This window comes from Sphaerodactylus townsendi, linkage group LG07, assembly GCF_021028975.2.
Source record: "Sphaerodactylus townsendi isolate TG3544 linkage group LG07, MPM_Stown_v2.3, whole genome shotgun sequence".
NCBI lineage: Eukaryota > Metazoa > Chordata > Lepidosauria > Squamata > Sphaerodactylidae > Sphaerodactylus > Sphaerodactylus townsendi.
Window position 1 is genome coordinate 64,250,918 of NC_059431.1, and position 19,278 is coordinate 64,270,195.

The 19,278-nt window shown below is 42.9% G+C and overlaps 1 long non-coding RNA gene across 2 annotated transcripts; it reads right to left on the reverse strand.

The window, feature by feature from the left end:
- Window positions 1-2,416: 2,416 nt before the first annotated feature.
- On the reverse strand, window positions 2,417-13,443 carry LOC125437172. 2 transcript variants are annotated; one of them, XR_007245146.1, is made up of 4 exons: window positions 13,408-13,443; window positions 10,212-10,252; window positions 4,280-4,451; window positions 2,417-2,601 (listed from the first exon to the last, which is right to left on the reverse strand). It is a non-coding gene; the product is annotated as an uncharacterized LOC125437172 (long non-coding RNA). The 2 variants fall into 2 exon arrangements; XR_007245145.1 differs by having other exon boundaries at window positions 4,226-4,451.
- Between the last annotated feature and the right edge of the window lie 5,835 nt (window positions 13,444-19,278).

The following is a 19,278-nucleotide window of genomic DNA, read 5'->3' on the forward strand; positions in this document are numbered from 1 at the left end:
GCCTGTACTGCCATGGATTTTAATAGCTTTTGCGTATCTCATAAAAAGAATTGAGGAGCAACTGATTGCAATTAAGCTTTATAAAGGAGGAGACCAGCCTGGAACAAGTGCAAAATTACAGATCCAAGCTTAATATCTGTGAGGTGTCATCAATAGCCCATTTGGCAGTGGGTAAGTGGTACCTCTCTCTGCTCATAGGCTCTTGACCAGTGTTAGCCATACCAGCCTCCCCAGATCTTCCTGTGGCAACCATCTGGCACATTATGGAGGAGGGCACCAGCTAGGAGATCTCTGGTGGAGCATCACTGAGTTGTTGTGGCAAGGCTGGCAGCCTCCATCATCTTCGACTGGGCAAGGTCCTATCAGTCTGCACTGCAATAGGTTGGTGAGGACTAGCTTATAAGAATGGTGAATCCCACAGGAGGCACAGACCTCTTCAGCCAGAGAAGTAGTGGCAAGGAAAGGCCTCTCAGGCCCAGGGGGGACAGGGAAAGCAGGAGAGTGGGAACAAGGGAGGCTGGGCTTCCACCCAGTTGAGACAGAATGGGGTGCTGCAGTGGTTAGAGCAGCAGAAGAAGGGTAAGAATAGTATAATATATTAGTATAAAGCGGCAAGTTGCCAACTGAGGAGGATGACAGCTAGAAGGATCTGAGGAACTCTGTAACCAAGGAAATTGTGTCCTCCATTTGAGGAGGCCATCCTATTCTGAGCCTGTTACTATTCAAGTGTCATGTAATGAGATTTAACATGGCAGAGATGAAAGTCAGGCTGGGGGTGGTGTCAGGCACCAGACTAAAGAAGTCACAAGTGTCTCAGATGGCAAGTGAAAAATCAGGTTGATGGACAATCAGTAGATGAAATGTAAGCAGAATTAAATCAAGTGGTCAGATAGCTTAGTGATACAGAGGGACACCTTGGTGGTCTCTGTCAGCAACATTGTCCAAATTGAAAATCTGGAAGGGAATTGCACTTAATTAGGTTTCTAATTATCATAACCAGGCAGATTTTTATGCTATAGCATTGGTATCCCAGTTTGAACCAACTACATCTTATTCTGTTTGGACAGCACAGGGCATGAAGAACCACAAACCTGTGTAGAGAGTGCTTTCAGTTCAAACACTGTAGTACGTGTCAGTGGCTCAAAATGCTTAGGCTGAATAGGTCAAAATTGGTGCACTGAGTTTATACCAGATTTTTATTGAGTATATAGAACATAATTCAGAGTGCTGGTGTAAAATGCTCCCAATTCACCAGCTTGTAGAAGCAAATGGCCATGATCTGCAATTTTAAAACAAACAATAATCAAAGCAAGTGAGCAGACTGCTAGACCAAAAAATAACTTATATTGAAGTGTAATATCTTGTCGAAGGTTTATTGTGTCTGGTACTGCATACAGCAATTAGTGTGTTTTGGAAGCTGTTCCTGCCACATGTTGAAGTATTTTAATAACAGAAAGCAAAAGATCATTTGAGACTTGAGATCTGGAGTTAGTCATTCTTTGGTTTAGGAAGGGAACACAGCAGGGGTAATTTTATTCAGGCAGTTTTTGTTCCTCAAATATTCTTTCATCAAAAGAGCATTATTACTTTATTCCATGTCTTTGTACTGGTTCTTCTTATATCATACTGACTTATCTGAACTGCTTTGAAAAGGAGCACAGCCTCCTTCTGAGTCAAATTCAGGCCTCATTAAAATTCATCCATAGTCAGTCTAAAGCTTTGAGCACTTTGCTGATGCTGAGAAATGGAAGGGTCCTTTATTTTTTCCCCCTCAGAGAGCCTTATTATTTCAAAGGGTGCATTCAGAGGCATCTTGGGCTTGATTGATAACAGTTTGCACTTGCTATCAGAGAAACTGGGTTTTCATTAAAGTACTGAGAGAAACACTAGTCAACAGCATTTCACATCAGTACAATTTCAGTACTTAATTACATTACTGCAGTCAAGGGGCGTAGCTAGGGTAATGTACTCCAGACTCCAAGTTTTCTGCCCCCTCCATGGGCCCCCACGCACTCCTTTGCGCTGCCCTGCCCCGTGCTCCACTTACCTTAGCTGGCAGCAGGGCCTGGCAGAGTGGGGCCGGGCAGGGGCACATGCATCAGCCTCCGCTGGGCTGGGCAGAGCCCGGGCATGCACAGCAGCCTCTGCTGGACAGGGCAGGGTGGGGCGGGGCCGGGTGAGGGGGGAAGGAGGAGGGGTTCGGGGTGATTTTCTGCCCCCCCCCACTTGACCGCAACGGCGTCCACCTGGGGCACCTGTCCCCACCCTTCCCAGTGGTAGTTATGCCACTGCTGGTGGTACATCTTGACACTCAATCTAAAACCTCTTTTGGGATAGTGTTGCAGATGCTGATCTGAAGCAGTATATGAATTCTTGGTATTGTGACTGCACATGGAGGAAACAGGAAATTCAGAGCTGCTTTTTGGAGTTTTTAATTGGTCTCATAAAAAATAGCTTCAATAGCAAATAATAAAGGAGGCCAAGAACTTTTTAAAGGGGCAGGGCCATGACTTGATGGTAGAGAATCCTTTTGGCTACAGAAGGTCCTATGTTCATCCCCAACATCTCCAGGGTCTAGGACTGGAACTAGATAGATGCCATCTGAAGACAAAACACAACAAAATATGATTAAAGACGTTTATTAAAATTGTGCAAGAATATAATCAAGAGAATAAAAGGCAGTGAGGATTGAAATAATAAAACCTGAACCAGAACAGCACTAATTATACAGTTCCTTGGTTTAATGAACAAGTTTCAAATTTCAAGAAGCAAGATGTTACCATTCCAGCTGTGATTCTTCAGCCTTAAAATGACACACTACTCAGAGTATCAGTAAGGTAGCATTTCTAGCCCTAAAGTCACAGAGTCCCAAGGTGTCATGAAGCCATGTTGGAAGGTTTCTCGATGCTGGTTGAGGGTGACATAACCAGGTACCAAGAAGAATACTTGTTAGGCTGAAAATCCTAAACTTTATGGATTTGGCGTGGCCAGGGCCTACTGACCGATTAGATCTATTCCTGGTAATAGTCAGTTGCTATCCACGTGACCTGAAAGGTCAGAGGGAGATAGCAAGGTAGGATTTATTTGCAGTCATAAACCCTCCCCTTACTCACAGTGACACAGCAATAATTTCATTAGATTAATTAATTGGAATGTAGATCCTTGGTTGTGGCCTTTAAGACCTAAGAAGTCAAGCTTTAAACCATATTTCGCTCTCACTACCTAGTTTGTTGCCTCAGTTTTGAAAGGTTGGTCCTTTGTTACATTGTAAGCCCATCACAGTTAATTTCCACTCTTAATATTTTCATGTAGGCCAAAAAGCTTGAGCCAGTGTTTGAAGGAACAAGAAACTGTATAATGGAACTCTGTTTCTAGACAACTGTCTCTTACATTTTATGTCACATGAAGCAGGATGGACTGTAAGATGTTGCAGTAATCCAGGAAGATATTGATGGTTTTATTAATAACAGTAACTTTATTCAGGAAAAATGAATAAGGGAACACAAAATTTACCAGAGTCCTTCGTGGCAGTTCTTCCACCCAATTTATCCAGAGCTCTGACTAAAACAGGGACTAGAAATACTTCATATTCTAGTATCCTAATATAAAACATGAAATAGACTCATGCACATTACTTAGACTGTGAGGTATTTCTAATGTAGATTGTCTGTTCTGTGTGGAGTGTGTGTATAAGCAGTTTTCAGGGACGCCATGCCTGTATGGTAAACACTGATCACATTCACACTTAGTTGCCTATGGGTATTATGTGTAGATCAGTAGCATCATGCTTCAATAACTTTTAGAAGTCTGCTCTTGCAGTGTTTCCTGAGGACTTGGTGTACTAAAACACAGCACACCTGCACAGCACAAACTGATAGCTGCCAGTAGAAACAACTGCTTTCAAAACAAATGATGTTCGAGAATCATGCTTGAAATTCATTTATAACAATGTCATCATGTTCTGTTGACTGAGGAACTTGTAAACAATATCAATGTGAGATTTTTAAAAAGTAGTGAATAGCTGTTACAAAATAAAATGTATTTCAGAATTCATGTAGATTTCCCAGAGCATCTATGTTAACTTGTTGTACTGCAGCATTTTCTGAGCAGTACTTTTAGATCTGATTTACGCCATCTTCACATATCACTTAAACCACAATTACAGTGCCAGCCATCCACTTGTGGACTGACAAAACCCTATTGATGCTTCGGCCTTTAAATTTACCTCTTGTTTTCAAAGCAGCTTGTTTTTCTCAGCCTAATTAATTATTGTGTTCACCTGCTCAGCATTCTTGAATGATACTAGTTGTTTCCTGGAAGGAGGCATGTTTTCATCACTGCTTTCCTCTTTGCAGCCAAAGTGATCCTTTTTTCTTCTTATGATCACAATTTTGTAACAATGTGATTATGTTGTGCAGAATCACCGTTTAAATTCTCCTTGTAGCTACCTGCTGGAACATCATAAGGGATTAATGTGTAGAAGCATTCTATTACAGAGGACTAAACTAGCCTTTGAATTCTACTAAATCTGTTCATCATGGTCCCCCTGAAAAGAATGAGGGGAGAAAAACATGCTGCTGATGAAAAAAAACAAAAAGCCCGATCACAGTTGTCCCAGTAATGAGTTAGTTGTTTATATGCTAAAACAAGTCTAAATTCTTCCAGCTAATTCTTCTTGGATTCATAAACAGATTTTTGAACTCAGAAGACCATATGTAGATGTTTAACTCTGGTATTTATTTAAATGCTTGGACTCTGGCTTACTAGGATTATCAGTGTTTTGGACTATCTGTTGTATAGACGACCTGTTCTTTTGACTGGCATGGTTTTTTAAAAAACCTTTGTAACTACTGGAAATGGACATTATGTACAGTACAAACCTGAACATTCACTAAGTGCTCAAAACAGTTTCAGCTGATTTCCATTTAAATCAATGAAAAGTTCAAAGAGGAAAGAACAGAAAATGCTCTGGAAGGTTGAGTCTCTTTGGGGCAGAATTGCTTGTTTTATATATGCACGGCTGTGTAAACACCAGGTTTACAGCATGCACCAATCACAGCTGGCCCACCCACCATATTGTACCTTTTTTTAACTGTTCAGATTTTCCAATTAAAACTGTAAACTAAGGGTCATGTGTTGATCTAGTACAGTGGTGGCGAACCTATGACATGGGTGCCAGGGGTGGCACTCAGAGCCCTCTCTGTGGGCATATGCAGAGTCTCCTCCACACACACACACATCTAGGCTGGTCTGGGCTGCTGGGCTCAATTATTAGCATTAAACCTAAGACCTAGTTTTGGAGAAGCAGTGTAGGTTACCCTGTTAAATGCCATTAAACCCCACTGATTTCATGCGAAGAACTAAAGCGTGATCCTTTACCTGGGATTAAGCTTGGTTGCTGGCAATGGGGCTTGTTCTGAGTAAACCATCCTAGGGTTGTGATTCACCCGTTGGAAGAGTTGCATGGTTGCTTCAAAGCAAAGCCACTGACTACCTCCAAGCTTACTCCCGAGTAACACATGCCTCTGAGCCAACTGTTTTTTCTAAACTGAAACCTCCATATTCAGGTTAAATTGCCGTGTTGGCACTTTGCGATAAATAAGTGGGTTTGGGGTTGCAGTTTGGGCACTTGGGCACTTGATCTCGAAAAGGTTCACCATCACTGATCTAGTATGTCCCTGCCTGTGTTCATTTCCACACCTTGCATCTGACCTCTCATCTAGCCCTCAAAGCTGACTGCCATTGGTGGTAACCAAGTCAGGAGGTATGAGCACCTTTTCCTCCTGAGGACCACAGTTTCAATTTATTTCAACATGGCAGAAGGTTTTATAATGTGCTGTCTTAAGTAGTCATCCTACACCCTTGGTTGTATACAGCACATTTATTTAATATTGTCTTCTATTGCACATTAGAAGAAGAGGAGGAGGAGTTTGGATTTATACCCCACCTTTCTCTCCTGTAAGGAGACTCAAGGTTGCTTACAAACTCCTTTCCCTTCCTCTCCCCACAACAGACACCTTGTGAAGTAAGTGGGGCTGAGAGAGTTCCAAAGAACTATGACTAGCCCAAGGTCACCCAGCAGGAATGTAGGAGTGCAGAAACACATCTGGTTCACCAGATAAGCCTCTTCCACTCAGGTTGAGGAGTGGGGAATCAAACCTGGTTCTCCAGATTAGAATCCACCTTCTCTTAACCACTACACCATGCTGGCTTAGACATGCATTGTGTATTTAGGTGAATTATTTAGGGCCTGCTTTTTATGCTGAGAGAATGTAGTGGCTGTGTTTTTATTCAATTGTCCTTCCCACCAGTGAATTCCCTTTTTAAAAATAGAGTATATTTTGTGTTTTCCATATTTTAAAGATGCATCCACATAAACATGCAGAAAATTCACAAAAATTAATAAAATTAAATCAAGAAAATGAAAACAAGTCAAGAAATAGTAACAAAAACATAGCCCCTAAATTCACTTTTCGAGTTGGAAGAAATAAATATAGAATTATGTATTGAACTGGGGTTAGAAGGACATAAAACAATATGGCAACAGGTTTAGCCTCAAATACTCTGGTACTGGAGGCAAAAAATCAAAATAGTGTCCATGTCCATAATACAATAACTAAGTAATGCTTTATTGGCTGTTGTGGGTTTTCCGGGCTGTGTGGCCATGGTCTGGTAGATCTTGTTCCTAACATTTCACCTGCATCTGTGGCTGGCATCTTCAGAGGTGTATCACAGAGGGAAGTCTGTTTCACACTGTGTCCAGTGAGAAGGGAATGTTTTTAGTGGGGTATATATTGTCCATGTCCCAAAGTGGGGAACCAATCAGTAAGTGTTTGGGTGGAACTTGCTATGCAAAGGTGTGGTTGAGTGCATTGTATTGCGGGTGGGGTTTTTCAGTCCAGGGAGTGATTCACATTTGCATTCCCTGCAGCAGCAACAGTCTTAGATTTGCAATCCCTGTGTCTGGGTGGAGTCCATTGTCCATGAACCTAGCATGCCCTTGGCCTTTGATTCTGGTGTTTTTAATTACTGGTAGTCAAGTTTTGTTCATTTTCAGAGTCTATTCCTTCTTGTTGAAGTTTTCTTGGTGTTTATGGATTTCAATGGCCTCCCTGTGAAGTCTGACATACTAACCTTCCGAGTTGTTCGGAATTTCAGTGTTTTCAAATAGAACGTTATGTCCAGTTTTATTTAGAGTATGTTCCGCTACTGCAGATTTTTCAGGATGGTTAAGCCGACAGTGTCTTTCATGCTCCTTAATATGAGTCTGAATGCTATGTTTTGTGGTTCCTATGTAGACCCTTCCACAGCTGCAGGGTATGCGATAGACTCCTGCAGAAGTGAGGGGGTCTCTCTTGTCCTTTGCTGAACATAGCATCTGCCGTATTTTTTCTGGTAGGTTTGAAGATTGTTTGTAGGTTATGTTTTTTCATCAGTTTCCCTATTTGACCTGTGATTCCCTTGAGATATGGTAGAAATATTTTTCCTGTGGGGGGCTGTTTCTCCTCAGTCCTCTGGGTTTCTCTTGGTCTTAAGCTCTTCTGAGTTCTGCTGTGGAGTAGCCATTAGCCTGCAGAGCCCAGTCTAGATGATTGATTTCATCAGGGAGGAGGTGAGGTTCACAAATTCGTTTTGCACGAATTGTCAAAGTTTTGATTTTTTGTTGTGGGTGGAGTTTTTATGTAGATATCGATCTGTGTGTATAGGTTTTCTGTCTACTGTGTGGCCCAGTTGATGGTTGGGTTTGAAGTGGGCTGAGTCTTTAACATTTATTTATCTGTATTGTTGAAGGCTTTCACGGCCGGAATCACTTGGGTGCTGTGTGGTTTCCGGGCTGTATGGCCGTGTTCTAGCAGCATTCTCTCCTGACGTTTCGCCTGCATCTGTGGCTGGCATCTTCAGAGGATCTCAGCCAGCCACAGATGCAGGCGAAATGTCAGGAGAGAATGCTGCTAGAACATGGCCATACAGCCCGGAAACCACACAGCACCCAAGTGATTCCGGCCGTGAAAGCCTTCGACAATACATTGAACATCTCTACGGGGAGAAATTGTTCCAAGACACACGGAAATTGGAAAAACTACAGCTCAGGAAAGCACACTTACTGTGTTCTCTAACCTTTCTTCTACGCTGCAGAGACACAGGTACTATCCCATCATTTCTTGCAGCCAAAAGGACTTTCATTTATTTATCTGTTTGTGTGTTTGTTTGTTTAATAAACCGCTCTACCCCCAAAGGGCTCAGAGCGGTGTACATGCCAAACAGGAAAACTATAAATTACAACCAAAAAGAAAGAACAAATTGAATAACCCCAATAAAATACAATAAAATCAGTAGCAACATAATGTGTTGTGTGTCCAATGTGGCTTTGTAACTGTGAAGTCAAGAATTTTGCCAGTTCATTTGTGGGGGAACCATTCTCACTGGACAAAGTGTATAACAGATTTCCCTCTGTGATATACCTCTGAAGATGCCAGTCACAGCTGCAGGTGAAACGTTAGGAACAAGATCTACCAGACCACGGCCATGCAGCCCGGAAAACCCACAACAACCAGTTGATCCGACCGACCGTGAAAGCCTTTGACAATACGTTAATGCTTTGTTGTTCTTGAATGATAGCCACAAATTGCCAACAGAATTCCTATATCTAGCAACAAAGCTTGCTACCTAAAAGGAATAGCTGGGTGGCTTTTATGTATACACAATTTAGAGCAGAGAGATTTATTCTTCTTGAAACTGAATTAATGTACCATATAGTACAACACCAAATTTAAGATGCCCTGTCAAACTGTAGGTGGTGCTATGTGGATGCTTATTGTAAACTTGTACTTTTGGTTACAGCTATTGGCTGGTAAAGCTTTAGTGTAGACAGGCAGCCTGTGTCCTACCAAGCTAAATGCAGGTCATCAGCCATAGATTGAACATCTACCAGTTGTTTCATAATGCCCTGCAATCCTAGACAGGCATCAAAAGCAGGAAGTTTATTGAGCTGCTAGTGAGCAACATCATATACAGCTTGTAGTATGAAGGTCATAATTGATACAGCTTGGTACAGAGAATTTCACAGGGACAGAAGAAAATGGCTGTAGTGTTATCAAATTTTCATTTCTAAATAAAGGGGAATATCCAAAAGTTAATGGCCCATTACTTATGGAACACCAACCTCAGACCTCTTAGCTGCACAGTGTGGCTGAAGTGTGGTCTCCTGACATTTCTCTGTTTACAAGTGAGGAAGCAGCCCAGTCATCCCAGCAGCTAGTCTTCCCAGACCTGTTTCCTGATTCTCTTAACTCTGCCCCTCTTAAAGGCATGGATCTCAAAACACTAAGTAGTCCCAATACTACAGAGCTGGTATTCTACACCCACACACCCCACACCGCCTTCCCCTCCACACTCTCACTCTCCCCCAACCTGTCTCTCACTGCTTCCACTGGAGAGATGCTTGTTTTTTTAAAAAAAGATGCTTGCCTAAAAAAAGGTTTTAAAAGCCCTCCCAATCAACAAGGGGGGCAGAAGCAGAGCTGGGGAGATGGGCTAAAGCCAAAATAGACCCTGCTTGTGCTGTTCCTTGCAAAAACCAACTCTATACTGATATATTGAAATGAGTATTAGAGAAGCAGCATAGAATGAGACAAGGGGAAAGGCATGGAAGGCAGTGTGAGGAGTTGGAACATGGAGCTAGGTAGGTTGGCCGTGGGTGGAGGGAAGAGGGCTGGTGCAAAGTTGTGCTTACTGGAAAATCTCCCTGCTTACTGGAAAATCTCCCTGTGGAACAAAATTGTATTCATGCTACAAGTGGTCTCACTTGCTACAGGGAGACTAGAAAGTGAAAGTTGGACTTGAGGAAATGCATCCATACAAGAAATCTTGCTGTGATAGACATTTGTCCCTGTTGCACAGCAGATGCCAATGAAGAAAGAAGCATTTCTAAACAACAAAATTCCTGTTGCCTTTATACTCGTAGTTGACAAGGAGATATTTGTTTAATAAAGTCTGATCATAAGGAGAGCCTCAATAATCTGAGCTAAATTGGTGAGATGTCAAAAACAATTGCACACATATTTTATTTTAGATCCAAGTTCAGTTATTAGTTAGTGAGTGCTAAACTGCTGTTAGAATATGCCATAGAAAAAGTTTGGTGAAAAACTCTAGCTTGCCTTGGCATGTGTCACTGCTTTGAGTTATGTATGAGAGATATGCCTGGTACTTACCTTACAAATTCCATGGGCCCAATGTGTAGAAAACATAAAAACTGTTGAAGAAAGTATAGGATTAAAACGTAATAGATTTATCAAGCTAGAATCTTGGATAATAAAAATTGTATTCAGAAATTCATAATAAAAGAAGTTAAACAGAGTCAGGCCTGGGCGTCTGTCTGCCTCTCTTTTGCTGCCCTGCAACAGCACCACAATGGACTGCAGACACAGCAACCTCAGACACTGAAAAAGGAGCACAATGCATGCCTGTTGTGGCATACTCCAGAGACCCTACCAGATCATTTAGATGCTCGTTTGTTACCAGCCTATGATATAAACAACAACTGCTTGTTCTTGGCCATTTGATTAATCATTGAGGTTTTTGGTGAGAAAAATGCAGTGACCTAAAAACTTTCAGTGCCATGTTCTGCATATGTAATACTTATAAAATGATTATATTGCCCATTGTTTCTTCATATGTTTGTTTCTTTACTGTGTTCACCAGATCTTCAGGGCAGGATTTAACATGCATTCCCTACAGGATTGAACCTGATAAATTCCTGCTTTCATTCTATGAAACTTTCCTATAAACTGGAATCATCCAGCCATACCTCAATTGTGTTGTGCTAACAAACGTTTATCACTATTAGTTTCATGCCAGCAAATAAAACAGATGGTTTTGTCATTTCTTGGAAACCAGCCAAGTCATCTGGTTCCATGTTTTTGACACTAAATGAAAAAAAACAGTCCATTTTCTCTGTGATGGACATTGATTATGAGCTGCTTTCCCAGTTGAGAGGTCTTGAGGCAGGGAAGATTGTTGAGCCAGTATGTTGAGCCACATGCTGCTCATATCTCCATCCAGACACTTCACCTTTTGTTTGTCTCTCTGGTGGATTCTGCACAGAACAAATAAGATGTCCTTGTTGGTATTTTCTTACTGCACAGCACAAATAAAACATCCTTGAGATGTTTTAAAAAGAACCCATTTGCTTTTTTGTCGGTATAGCAGATGTTTTGTTTTTCATGCCTTCCACCTCCCTTCTCCCATTAGAACACTTTCATTTTTGCAGCAGTTTGCGCCCACCATTTTCTGCAGCTTGAGAATCCTATTTGCTGCATTTGTTCCCCACAGAGGTTTCCTCTGCTTGTCGCTCATCGGATTGCTAATCCCTTGTAAAGTGTTCATGAATAAAGTTTGTTTTCCTTAGTAATACCATGCATGTGTCTTTTCCCCTCTTTTTGTTTTTTGTTTAGAGGGAGCTGTATTTGTAGCTACAATGATGCAGAGAAGAGAACTGCAGCCAGTTGAAGAAGCATAGGGTAGACCTGGTCTCCACAGATTGTCTTAATTTTTCTTTGCAGTAAGAGAATCTTAAGGGGGGGAAAGCTACAATTCATGGAGACCAGGTCTACCCAGTGCTTCTTAATGAGGGGTTGACCAGTCCTCCAACTGGTTGCAATTTTCTTATCCGTGCCATCGTAGCGTTCTCTAAACAAAAACAAAAAAGAGGAAAACATACACATGCACGGGATCACCAAGGAAAACAAACTGTATTCATGAACATTTTACAAGGAAATAGCAATTGAATGAGCTGCAAGCAGAGGAAACCTCCGTAGGGAACAAATTCAGCAAATGGTGGTAGCAGGGACTCTCAAACTGCAAAAAATGACAGGTGCAATCTGCTGTGAAAATGAAAGTAAGTGCTCTAATGGGGGAAAGGGGGTGAAGGCAGGAAAAATAAAATGTCTCCTGCCTGTTTGTGTTCACAAAGCCAAGCAGGAGACGTTTTTTAAAAAACTCCTGGGGGAAAACTCACATTTTAGGATTTTCAAAAAACAACACCTTGAGCTGAAATCAGAGGCATAGCTAGGGAAAATGGAGCCCAGGGCAAAATCTGAGCCCCCCCCCCACGGTAAGGGCAGCCACCCTCCCCCACCATGACCAAAGGCCACCTTCCCCCACTACAACCAAAGAACGATTTTTTGCACCAGGTCATCTCAAAGCCCATTATAGCATATGTCTCAACTCACAAATATGAACACAGCAATGGGCCATGGCACACAGCAGAGATAAAAAAAATTGACATTTTCAAAATGCTTTCAAAATGTTTAACCACTGTTATAACACTTAAAAGTATTTTAAGTATTTTAAAAGTATTTTAAGTGTCATACAACTTAAAATACTTTCAAAATGTTTCATTACTGCTGTGAATAATATTTTATTACCCTCCACTCATTCCTTTGCATTTCTCCCAAGCATTGTCAGAAATAATAGCCAATTTGGATTAATATCAAACCTGCCCAAATGAGCCACTGTACAAGCAAGCCTGAATTTCCATCTCTTCCTCTGAATGCCTATTTCACACTTGTATCTACAAGAACTCCAAACACTGCAGATTCATCCTCCAGTTGCTAAGGGTGCAGCCCAAAGTAACTCCTGGACCAAAGGTTCTTTCCACACACACACACACACACACAGATGTGGGCTGCTTGGGCACAAATTCAGAATCTACTTTCTTGACTTGCTCTTGAAAAATCTATCTTCAACGCTGAAACTGTGCAGAAGTTTCCCACATTCAAACCTCTGAATACCAGTGCCAAGAGGCAACATCAGATTTTGGCCTCTATGTCTTTTTGTTGAACCTCAGGGGAGTTTACTCCGAGCATTCCAACCCATCACTCTCTACAATCCCAGATGCAGAGAAATTATGAACAGCTATGTGTTTGTGTCCCCTGCTCTTTCTTCTCTTCCCGTCTCTCCACCTGCAGCGCCAGGGAAGCCATATGTGCACCATGCAGAGATGGAGAGAGAAGCCAGAGAAGCTGCAGTAAGGGGAAGAGAAGCCGGGAGGCTTCTCTCCTTGTCTCTCACACGTACTGTGGGTGTTGCTGGGCAGGGAAGAATGGCTGGCTGCTGCACAGCCTGCTTTTCTTCCCTGCCCAGGCAGCATCCCCAGAGTGAAAGAATTCCCCGCCCCTGCCGGCTTGGGTAAGTGGGGCTTGGGGAAATGAGTGGGGGAGGGGTGCCACTCTGCAGGGGGGGCGCCCGGAGGAGGTTTTGCCTCCGGGCGCAATCTGGGCCCCATACGCCTCTGGTAATACTAGAATTGTTAGATTTCGTTTAGAGTCATGGATATGCCCAGCAGTGTGTGTGAATGCAGTTTATAGAAAGTTCTCCAGAGACATAAATGTAAAAGGTAAAACTTACATTTATTCAATCATCTTCAGTTCACAACTTTGTTCCAAGAAAAGGTAGATAGAAAGAACCCTAGACTAAAGAGATTACTTTCCCTATGACAAGTGGGCACAACTAACGCGCCATCACGAGTGTGGAAGTGAGTGGATGCTGCAGTGGGAAAGGCCCCACTGAGCAGGCTGCCATTGACCATGCGCTCGGGTCAAAGGCTAGAGCAGAAGTGAAGCTAGCATGGGGAAGAAAGGAAGTTAGTGGGCGGTCTCCTGGCCCACACAAGGAGGGCAAACAAGAGAGGCAACAGAGTGAGATACACAGCACCCCCCAGTGTCCAGGCATGCAGAAGTCGCTTATTCCAACAAGAATGTTACTATGATTGATGACGGTGACAGTTGCCATCTAGCTGTCCTCTCCCTCACCATTTCCTTTCACTTTCCTTCTGTTCCCTTTCCTTTAGTTGTTGAAATTATTCTTTTCCTTTCCCTTTATTGGTGTTTTAGTTATTCCCTTCCCACTCTTTACCTTCTAACTGGCTCTACATAGTATGTTTTTTGGCGCTGCTAGAAGATTGCTCTTTCAGATTTTAATGTTTGTAACATATGATTTTAATGGTAATTTATGTTGTAAGCCACTGAGTCTGACCTGGTTGGGAAAGGGAGGTTTAAAAATCAAAATAATAAGCAAATAAACAAATAAACAAACAGGAGACAGAGTCAGTCTAGCAAAGGAAAATGGCACACTATGTTGAGGAAGGAGGGTGTTAAAAAAACTAACCAACTGCTAGTAACTGTTCCTGTAATTAACAATTTTGTTAATAAAACATAGAGAAAGAAAAATGCAAGAGATTTTCCGAGACAAATTGAAGAATGCCTCATCTCTGTTTGGTTTGATAAGCACCTCATTTGAAATGAGGAGAAAAATAACTGAGTGGGCACCATGACTTAAGAAAGGCTGATTCTCAGAACAAATAATGAGTCACTATAATACAGAAAGAATTAGTCATTCCCAACTGAACTCCACAGCATCCTTTCATGAGCTGCATCAGAAAGATTGTAGAATTATGGCAACAATGTAAATCAGATACTAAATGGCTGGTCACCTATTTTGTATTTTTGTATTCCTTTGTATCAGGAACCAATGAATCCTACATAAGATATTGTTCCAATAAAGCACTGCAGCACCAAACCTTTAAAAGAACCGTAAAGCCGGCCACAGAAATGTAATAAGGAAAGCTCAACCTTTATTCTCAAGCTAGAAAAAATGCATTGTGAGTGGGGTATTAAAGACTTCCACATCCTCTAGAACAGGGGTAGGGAACCTGCGGCTCTCCAGATGTTCAGGAACTACAATTCCCATCAGCCTCTGTCATCATGGCCAATTGGCCATGCTGGTAGGGGCTGATGGGAATTGTAGTTCCTGAACATCTGGAGAGCCGCAGGTTCCCTACCCCTGCTCTAGAACTGCCTGAATCTCCTTGAGAAAGATCACATTTCTCTTGAAAAAAGTCACCAAAATAATATGATCAAGTCCTTTCTTCTCTATTGTCAGGAGAATTCCACTAAGTGCAAAGTGGAAATCAAAGCAGATAGATGACCCATACCCACTGAAATCTAAGACTGTGGTTTTCTCAAGCAACTTCAAGCCCACCTTCAAATCACCTGGACAATGATACCATCGAGCAGGTCAAGTTTTACAAATGTCTGGGTATTAATTTTCACCATAAAGCTAGCTGGATCAAGCATAGGGAGATCCTAGCCAAGGACTGTAAAACTATCTCTGCTGCCATTGCAAAATTCTTTTTTTCTAAGGGTCCCCGATTTATACCGGAATCAAACCATATTCTCCACTTCAGAGTCCACCACTCTTAACCACTACACCACAATAAATCCTGCAGAGCATGGGTCTCACTTGAGAGGAAGTTTCACCAGGCCGGGGCCAGAGCCAAAAACACTCTGGCTCTGGTTGAGAATAGCTAGATAGATTTTGGGCCAGCGACCATCAATAAATTGTTCTCAGCTGGCTGAAGCACTCTCTAAAGTGGGTGGGGGAGGGAGATTGTACTGGGAGAAGCAGTCTCACAGTTACAGGAAGCCTGGACATTAAGGGCTTTAAAGGGTAGCACCAAAACCTTAAACTTGATTCTGTACTCCACCTGGAGCCAATGTAGCTGCCAGAGCACTGGTTGAATATATGCTATCCCTGGAGTCCCAATAAGAATCCATGCTCCTTTATTCTGTACCAGCTGAAATTTCTGGAGCAGTTTCAAGAGCAGCCCTGCATAGAGCAAGTTACAGTAGTCTAACCTGGAAGTGACCATTGTGTGGATTACATGACTAGGTTGGGGTGAAATAGGTAGGGGACCAACTGCCAGTCCAGGCGGAATGGAAGAACACCACTCTGGGTCAGGGCTGGAGTGACGAGAAACTGCGCCTGGGGCACATGTGCGCCCTACACCCCTGCCATGCCCCCACACTGGCACATGCCCAGTGCATCATGCCCCCCCCATTCCCTTGGTGCTATGCCACTGGTTTGGCTACATTCATGACCTGCACATCCACTGATAAGGAGGCATCCAAGGTCATGCCCAAACTCTTGCCGATCAATGCTGGTGTCAATTGCATACCATCAAGGGTAAGGAGCTGGCCTACTCCCAATTTCCCCCATCCCAGCCACAGAACCTTAGTCTTTGAGGGATTTAATTTCAGTTTCTGGCTCACTGGCCAATTGCCCCCAAACCACTGGCCAATATAGCCTGAAAAACATCCAGCCACTCACCCATCTACAGATATAGCTGGGTGTCATTACCCCAATCAAAACTCTGAACCAGCTGGATGAAGGGGTGCACGTAGCTATCAAACAACATTGAGGGACTCCACACCTAGGGGTATGAGCTGTGATGTGCAGAGGATTTTGGGGTGACCATGTGGAAAAATCATGAGGATCCATGAGATCCATGTTTTTCAAGCATGTTTTTGCACCACTTCAGCACCACAGAGTGTGGGATGCATGAAAACAAAATTAAATGGAAGATAGGCCAAAATGGCCCAAAAATGCTGGGGGGGGGGGGGATCAGCATTATTCAGTATCCATTTTTTACTCCCTTAGCTGAATTTTTTTTTTGCGGGGGGGACCCCCTCCCCAAAAAAATTCCAATAAGTTGTGGGGAAAGGGGTTGGCCAGCTTTGCCAAACACACACACCCTTAGAATAAATGTCTTAAACAAACAATAAATGTCTTAAACAAACAAACGAACAAACAAACTATATAGTCTGGAGATCAGATATAATTCAGGGGGATCTCCAGCTTCCAGTTCAAAGTTGAACTCCTGTAATTAAAATGTGAAATGGTATCCATGAAAATGCCGGATAATGTAGATCACAACAACTTGAATTGTGGAACTTGGTAAGATATATATTTTCCATTCAATTCATGTTTTTCACACATTGCTGCTGTAGTCTGCAAGCCAAGTATTGTGGTTCACCAGATACCAGTAATCTAAGTTTTGGCAATCAAGCAGACAACAAAATCAGGTTAATGAAGTTCTTGGTAGTGTGATGTTCCCCTATCTTTGCAAATCTGCAATAGAATGCTTGCTCAGCTTCCCTCTGTTCAGTTCATACAGCAAAGACAGGTGTGTTTAAAATAATATCCATTTACTAGCAAGAAGATAAAGGTATGGGAGGAACTGGTTTTAGGACAAGAGCGCTCACACAGACTGCAGTTATAACAAACAAAATTAAGCCTCAGGGACTCCACCCTGTTATAATAAACCAACAGAAACAAATATGAGGAGGGGAACAGATTGCTCCATTCAGTGTATAAAATGAAAACATCACAGGTAGATTGTCATACATGGTGGAGATGGAAGCATGTGTTCAGCTTGCTGGGTCACAAATTGTACAAGGTCTAACCTAGAGCCACTTCAGAAAGCTCTTTTTTGAAAATTCAGAAATACTTAGGAGTTGTTATGGAAATTCTCACACCACTACTTTATTGCTAATCAAACCACACCTACATTGTTTCAGCAGCCACTGTCCCCTGAGTTTGTTTTGATAGGTTTTTTTTTCTTATCACTCCTAGTGCTAAATTACCTGCAGAGGTTTCTTATTCTGAAATGAGATTAATGCCTTCCTGCTTCAGTTTGTGTTTCTTTATGTTAAATAGGCCTAAATTTTGGACATCTAATAGCTGCTTCCCAGTTTTCCTAAATGAAGAAACACATCGAAGAGGATAACATCAGAAGAAAATGCACAGAGAAATAAACAGTACCTGACAGTTAAGAGATGAAACTGGTACATTTTTGGCTTAGATGAGGGAAAATTGCTTTCTTCTGTTGTTACAAAACTTATCAAAATACACTGCTGCAACCAATCTAAGAAATGTCTGAATTTACAGGGTTCTTTAATAAATCTTATCCCCCTAAAACTTTTTTTCTCTTTTACCTATGCAACGGCTTCAGCTCAGTCAATCACCGTTTTGGCAGGGACCCTTCGCACAGGCACCACTGCCAAATTAATGCAGCAGCACTCTGTGCCCGCCCAAATGGTGTTTTCAAAACTCGCTTGGGGAGTGAGTTTTCCTGCAAACGCTGGCTTCCATCCGCTGCCATGCAAACAACAGCGGGTGGAAGCCGGCGTTTTCCCCTCCCCTCCCCTCCCCTCCCCAACCCCAAACACCTCCTTACCTTCTGCTGGCAGCTATCGCTCTGTCGTCACTCTGAGGAAGGAAGGGGACACGCCCGCTGGCCTCCGGTGCTTCAGCCGTAGCTCTGGCCATGGGGTGTGAGTTTGCTCCAACAGCTGCGCGTCCCATGGGGTCGTTTGTGCGAATGGCCCCAGAGCCTGCATCGGCATGATTAATACCGATGTAGCCTCTCTCCCTTGGCTGTGCAGAAACAGCATCTGTTACTTATATTGAGCAAAACATTCCTAGTAGGAGTGTATAAAGAGGGTCCTTTGTGAGTTGAAACAGATCCATACACTGCATATCCCCAAGTCTGAAGTTGTGTTTGCTTTTTCAAATTTTCAGCAGAAGACAACACAATGGTGGCGAGGTTAGGAATATAAACCCTTCTTTGACACCCATGCTGTTTAACAGTGGCATATGGTGGGAAAATGGTGCCCGGAGACAGCTGTTCTCCGGACGCCCCTCGCTACACCAGGGGGCAAGGCTCATGTGGTTGGGAGACCAGCCCCTGAGCCCTGCCCTCCCCCAGGCCTCATCCCTTCCTCCCAGCTCCTAGCCGGCAGCCAGCAGTCCCTTTTGCCCTCCCTTCTGGGGAGAGCAAAAGCAACTGAAAGTCTTCATCCTCAGCTCCTTTGCTTTTATAAGCATGGGGGCGGGGCTTTGGGGTGGGGGCCACACTCCTGAGGACCCATGTTGGACCATTCAGCTGACTTTCTTGGCTGATGTTGACAAGATCTTGGTGGCCATGAAGCCTACCATTTGCCCCTTGGACCAATGTCCATTATGATAGGTGAAAACTGGTGGTGATGCAATATGGCCCCCTGGTGTACATTATCAATCTGTCCCTTTGCTCAGAGATATTCCCAGGGATGTTGAAAGAGGAAGTGGTAGGGCTGTTCTTAAAGAAGTCATTTTTGGTTCTACTGCCCAGTGTCAGATCTTCTATATCGGGGTAAGATAATTTAGAGAGTAGCAACAGAAATGCCACAAGGTTTCCTGGAGGACATGTTGGCTCTGGACACATTTCCATCCAGGTTCCAATTTGGTCATAAGACAGAGACTGTGTTGGTTGCACACACAGATTATCTCTGAAGGCAGCTGGGCCAAGGTGGGCCAATGTTGCTGTTTTTACTTGATTTGATGGCAGCAGTTTACATAGTTGATCATGAACTACTGGCCCACCAGCTTGTCGACTCAGAT